The following is a 7,147-nucleotide window of genomic DNA, read 5'->3' on the forward strand; positions in this document are numbered from 1 at the left end:
TTCTGGGTAATTTCGCAATGCATCCTGTGAACGGAAGATGGCGGCAGCCGCGCGCGCATCGCCAGAGCTTCGGTGGATCCCGGCGGGTGAGTATATCACTATTTTTTATTTTAATAATTTTTTTCAACAGGGATATGGTGCCCACACTGCTAAATACTGCGTGGGCTGTGCCATATACTGCGTGGGCTGTGTTCTATAGTACGTGGCCTGTGTTATATACTGCGTGGCCTGTATTAATGCATCGGGTATTCTAGAGTGAGTATGTATGCATGCATGCATGCATAATATATATATATATATATATATATATATATATATATATATATTTTTTATAGCAGCCACATAGTATATAGCACAGGCCACGTAGTATTTGTCTGCTATATACTACATGGCTCCCATATACTACGTGGCCTGTGCTATATACTATGTGGCTGCTATATACATACATATTCTAGAATACCCGATGCGTTAGAATCGGGCCACCATCTAGTATACTATATACAGGAGGAAATGACACACAGGTATATACTATATACAGGGGAGATGACACACAGGTATATACTATATACAGGGGAGATGACACACAGGTATATACTATATACAGGGGAGATGACACACAGGTATATACTATATACAGGGGAGATGACACAGGTATATACTATATACAGGGGAGATGACACAGGTATATACTATATACAGGGGAGATGACACAGGTATATACTATATACAGGGGAGATGACACAGGTATATACTACATACAGGAGGAGATGACATACAGGTATATACTACAGTATATACAGGAGGGGATGACATACAGGTATATACTATATACAGGAGATGACATACAGGTGTATACTATATATAAGGGAGATGACAAACATGTATATACCGAGGAGAAAATGAGAGGTGTGAGGGAGAAAATGAGAGGTGTGAGGGAGAAAATGAGAGGTGTGAGGGAGAAAATGAGAGGAGTGAGGGAGAAAATGAGAGGTGGGAGGGAGAAAATGAGAGAAGTGAGGTGCTATAACCAACCACCCACAGATATTTACTATGCCCAGGGAACGCCGTGCTCTTCAACTAGTATAGTGTGTGTAATATATATATATATATATATATATATATATATATATATATATATATATATATATATATATATATATATATACACATATATATATATATATACACATATACACACACACATTGTGATAGGAAAAAGGAAACAACATACCGTATATAGAATACATTTAAATGAAAACCTGATTTTAACAATAGGTCATATTCTGATGATACTTTCCTTTAAAGCAATTCTGTCACCCAATTTTTGCAATCCTGAGGAGCAGCATGATGTAGGGGCAGAGACCCTAATTTCAGCAATGTATCACTTACTGGGTTACTTGTCGCAGTTTGGATAAAATCACAGCTTTATCTGCTGTGGATCTACTAGTACAATGGTTTAGTTTTCACCACAACAAAACAATGCACACTGGAGGATTATTATTTATTTATTTTAGAGTGCTCAGTTTGCATCTGAAGCAGGGTCTACCTGTATACACAGGATATTAAATGACCGACAACCATGTTGCCGACCACTTAATGCTGCACAACGCACAATGTAAAAACACCATTACCATTAGACTACTTTACACTTTCTATTTGCTAAATATTTTACCAAATTTGTTTAACCCAAAATGAATAGTGAAAACAAACCTTACACGGTACAATAATGAGAGCTTATCAGAATGGGGTACAAAAAGTAGGGAACCCCTAGCAAAACGGACCACCTGGATATAGAGCGACCTGCGAGGCGCCCGTCATCCTCTACTCTTGATTGATGGCTATGATGATACTGAAGCCACAGGGTATTTTTGCCAGTAAGTTTAGTTTTAGGTGACGGCAGAACCAGCAGTCAAGGTAGAAAAAACGAAAAGCGGAATCATGGAAAGCACAAATAAAAAATTAAAGAGTCCCAAGGCAAAATGCAGAAATATGCCATCTACGAGTCACATGTTTTCCTGGAAAGTAAGGGTATGTGCACACGATGCAGATTTAGTGCAGAATTGGTGCAGAACTGCAGCAGATTTTTCTGCTGCAGAAACGCTGCAGAACTGCACTGTGATTTACAGTACAATGTAAATCAATGGGAAAAAAAAAAGCTGTGCACATGGTGCAGAAAAATCTGCGCAGAAACGCTGCAGATTTCAAAGAAGTGCACGTCGCTTCTTTTGTGCAGTTCTGCAGCGTTTCTGCTGCAGATTTTTCTGCACCATGTGCACAGCTTTTTTTTTCCCCATTGATTTACATTGTACTGCACAGAAACTGCACAGAAACTGCACAGAAACTGCACAGAAACTGCACAGAAACTGCACAGAAACTGCACAGAAACTGCACAGAAACTGCACACAGAAACTGCACACAGAAACTGCACACAGAAACTGCACAGAAACTGCACAGAAACTGCACAGAAACTGCACAGAAACTGCACAGAAACTGCATCAAATCTGCAGATGCAGATTTAGTGCAGAAAATTCTGCACCACATTTCCTACGTGTGCACATAGCCTAAGATTCATGAAAAAGTAAAAAAAAAAAATAGAAAGAAAGAAAAAACTCATATTGAATGTAAGTGATCGCTCTATAGAGGATCCATCATCTCTCCAGATACCTCAACTTGTTTCTGTAAGAATTCAGATTAAAAAAAAAAAAAAAAAAAAAAAAAAAATCTGGAACCCCCCCCCCCCAAAAAAAAAAACATTCATTTGTTATTCCTACTGGAAATGAAATACATTTCTATTTATATAAATAAATAAAAAAGTTAAAATATTTACTTTGAACATTTAGTGACATGTAAATAAAGTTGAGCAGGACGATTTGCAGGGCACTTGCCAGTAGTCCTTGGCTGCTAAACCAGAGCAAATCTCCTCGTACCTGCAGGTATCCCCGATACCACTTCTGGCTAGTGGTCCACGATACCGCTTCTGGCTAGTGGTCCCGGTGTGACGTCATTCACACTGCAACAATCGAGCCGTGCAGGACTTACTGGTCAGAAAAGGCGCCGGGGATGTTGGCAGTTAGAAGTAAATGCGCAGGAGACTGGTCCGGAAGACACAGACTACCAATGTCAGGTGTTTCGGATCCTTTATGAAAACATTAAAAACTTAATTCTCGGCAGAACATTGTCCTATGTGAAAGCAGACATGTGCTGCCGATGAAGGTGGTATAACGATCCCATTAATGATCGTTCTGAACGCACAAAATTCTGGTCTGCCGGTCTAAACAAATGATGACCCATCGGTCTATACGCAGACAATTGGCGGTCTTTTAAAAACTGATCAACCCATCTTATTGAGCCGTAGAATATACCGTAGATATATGTTTCTAGCTCTGATTCGCCGTAGGTGGTCAGGGTTTTGTGTCCGTAAAATTAACAATAATAAGCATCCTGTGTTACAGCTATGTCCGAAAGATCATGGGATTTATCCAGTGTAGTATTAAAAGGATACTAAAGAAGTGGTCAAGCATTGCAATCACTGTGCGATTCCTTTTAAAGTGATGGCCATAAACCTCCACCCCTCGAATAAAACCTGCATAGTTTTCCTGAGTTTTCGAGGTCTTGTTTATGCATTTATAACTCCTTACAGGGTTATTCTGAGAGCTGAAAGTTATCCACTATCCATAGGGCAGGGTATAAGATACCGATTATTTGGGGGTCTAACCACTGCGACTTTCACATATTTATAGGAAAAAAAAGCAGATCTATATGTACACTATGTTTTTAATCATTTACAGGCACTAGTCCCATCTTAGTAAGTAATGATATATTACTAGGAAAATGGCAGCCTTATCTAATTCTGGACCACCCCCGCAAAGCGTCCACTTGTGGCTTTAGCAATGAAACTACCGCACATTTTGCTATACACATTGAAATCCAAGTTCAAAATCTGCAGGAAGAACTGACATGCTGTGGATTTAAAAATCAGCACCCCACGTCAATTTCCATGCAGATTTTTTAGTTTTCCTCTGTTTTGCAGTGTGTCGATGAGATTTGTTAAAATTTCAGTTTGCCGCTACAGTAATGTGCTGTGGATTTTGTGTCTGCACATGCGAATAGAAAATCTGAGGCATTTTCGCTGTAACCAAATCTTTGGAAAGAAAAAACAACAAAAAAAAACAAAAAAACCTGTCAAATGTAACTACCCTTTAGGTGCATTTTCAGTGCAGATACTGCAATTTACATTTCAAGACCCGCATCTATGCATTACAGAAAAAAAAAGGTTTTCTAAACCATAAAATGTCAATGTCAAATAATTTGCTTTTTGCATAGAGAAATCTGATCCAACATTTTTCGGTGCACGAACGGTTAAAATCTGCACCAAAAACTGTGCCAAAAACTTATTTGACAGATTTTGGTGCAGATTTTAACCTATGTCAAATAAGTTTTTGACACAGATGTTGGTGCAGATTTTAACCTATGGTATGTCAGGCAAAAATGTGACATCTAACAGAATTTACTTGGTACGAATTAGAAAAACTGAATCATGCCTCCGCACTCTTTTCTCCCCCCGTCTCATGTGGTTGGGTTTTTACAACAATCTACAGTATCCTGCTGCCGAATAATTTTGGAGCCAGACGCCTCCTTGATGGTATTACATGGTGGATACATATCTGCCTGTATTCCCCAGCATTGAAGACCATAGATGCAGTGGTCAGCAGGGCTGTGGAGTCGGAGTCACGGAGTTGGTGTCCATTTTGGTGGAGTCGGTATAAAATGGACAGACTCAGACTCCTAAAATATATAATAAATTGGGTTCAGTTGTTCAGTGCAGGATGTGCTGTAAATATTTTCATAAATTTGGGAAAATTATAAAGTGTCTGTCTATTTCTGATCTCAGCTTTTAGTCAAGATGAATCTGTGCTGGACTTCATGTAAATGCTCTGTAGTAAGGTAGTGCTGTGGAGTTGGAGTCGTGGAGTTGGAGTCGTGGAGTTGTAAGTCAGGGAAATTGAGGAGTCGGAGTCAGAGGTGGTTTGGCTTACCGACTCCACAGCCCTGGTGGTTGGCTGAGGAAATTTAGTGCAGCAGATGAAAGACTTATGCTTACTGGCCATTGAAAACAGAAGATGTCCAGCAGTGCAATCAACTCAGAACTAGTATCAACCAGTGGGAATCAGATACATCCATCTACTGTTCGGAAAAGTCTGGCCAGAAATAGTCTTCATGGAAGATTTGCCGCATCAATAACCATACCAAGATGGAAACAAGGCAAAGCGATCAACTATGCACAAAAACATAGGAACTGGGGTGCCAAAAAGTCTTAGCGGTAGTGATGAGTGAATGTGCTCGGATAAGGTGTTATCGGAACATGCTCGGGTGATAACACAGTGTCTTCATCGTGCTCAAAACATATGTGCAAGTCCCCGCAACTGCATTTCTCGCAGCTGTCAGACAGCCGCAAAACATGGAGCCGTATGAACCCGAACATATTATTGGAGCATTCCCAAGATACTCGGATAGCACCCGAGCATGCTCGCTTATCACTAGAAAGGAGTTAAAGGGAACCTGTCACCCCGTTTTTTCCGTATGAGATAAAAATACCGTTAAATAGGGCCAAGATGTTTGGAACAATCTCCTGCCGAGTTCCCTGAAATACTTTGTGCAAGTACAAGAGACCGAGAAGAACTGATAAAACATGAAGGCGATGATCATATGATTTAGATTTCTCTTTAGTTCATTCACTTTGCAGTTTGTCAACTAATTTTTTTACAGCTTCTTACTGTGCCACATTTGTTCTACACTTGTGTAAAACTTTTGTCATTACCTAAGATAGTATTCACTGTTTTACAGTAGATACAGCAAGATGAATCCATCATACCGTACATCACTAACAATATATGTGCATGGCTGCAGAGCAAACAACACTACCTGCAAAGGACCAAAGCAAATAGACATCACCCATGAGTGTACCCACGAGACCTGAGCCAACAGTATCTGCCACACACCAGTATGCCCTCCTCTCCACACACGGCCCCGACACCTGATGCCCCCTCTCCACACACGTCCCCGTCACCTGATGCCCCCTCTCCACACACGGCCCCGACACCTGATGTCCCCCCTCCACACACGGCCCTGACACCTGATGCCCCCTCTCCACACTCGGCCCTGACACCTGATGCCCCCTCTCCACACTCGGCCCCGACACCTGATGCCCCCTCTCCACACACGGCCCTGACACCTGATGCCCCCTCTCTCGGCCCTGACACCTGATGCCCCCTCTCTCGGCCCTGACACCTGATGCCCCCTCTCCACACACGGCCCCGACACCTGATGCCCCCTCTCTCGGCCCTGACACCTGATGCCCCCTCTCTCGGCCCTGACACCTGATGCCCCCTCTCCACACACGGCCCCGACACCTGATGCCCCCTCTCTCGGCCCTGACACCTGATGCCCCCTCTCTCGGCCCTGACACCTGATGCCCCCTCTCTCGGCCCTGACACCTGATGCCCCCTCTCTCGGCCCTGACACCTGATGCCCCCTCTCTCGGCCCTGACACCTGATGCCCCCTCTCTCGGCCCTGACACCTGATGCCCCCTCTCTCGGCCCTGTCACCCTCGGTCAGTGACACCTGCCCACCACCGTTGCCCACCTAGAGCCCGTCACGTCCTCCCCTGTGAGTGCAGCAGCCATCACTGACCGCTCGCCAGGTGCCCTCAGCCTGACACCTGCTGGTCCTGCCCCCAGCCCCTCACCAGGGCAGCCCCTGCATCAGAGTTGTGCCCCCCACTCACCAGCTCTGGCAGTGTGGTCTCCGGCCTCCTCAGCACACAGGCTGGTGGTGCGGCTCCTGAGGTGGGCTCCGGGGGGCTCCTGTCCCTCTCAGTGTGCGGCCCAGGCCCGGAGAGCGCTGCCCCCTCCCCCCCGGGTCAGCCCGACCCGCATCTAGCTGGGAGGCGGAGGGCAGCTGTCCCTCTCACACCCGCAGCCCCGGACGGAACGCGGCAGCCCTCGGCACCCCCACTCCGGCTCCCCGGGCAGCTCCTGCTTCCCTGGCTCCTTAGGAGAAAGATGGGAGTTTTCCAACTGCGCATGTCCGGGCCAAAGCGTAGGAGGCGGGGACCCACAGTGCACCGCGCCGAGGAGATCCCGGAAG

General features: G+C 44.5%; 1 protein-coding gene across 2 annotated transcripts in view; it reads right to left on the reverse strand.

The window, feature by feature from the left end:
• MBD5 (methyl-CpG binding domain protein 5) overlaps window positions 1-7,034 on the reverse strand; it is a 48,887-nt gene extending 41,853 nt beyond the window's left edge. For both annotated transcript variants that reach the window (XM_077273001.1, XM_077273002.1), the window contains exon 1: window positions 6,786-7,034. The gene's annotated coding sequence lies outside the window, so the exon portion shown is untranslated. The remainder of the gene's footprint in view (window positions 1-6,785) is intronic.
• Window positions 7,035-7,147: the final 113 nt, after the last annotated feature.

This window comes from Ranitomeya variabilis, chromosome 7, assembly GCF_051348905.1.
Source record: "Ranitomeya variabilis isolate aRanVar5 chromosome 7, aRanVar5.hap1, whole genome shotgun sequence".
Taxonomy (NCBI): domain Eukaryota; kingdom Metazoa; phylum Chordata; class Amphibia; order Anura; family Dendrobatidae; genus Ranitomeya; species Ranitomeya variabilis.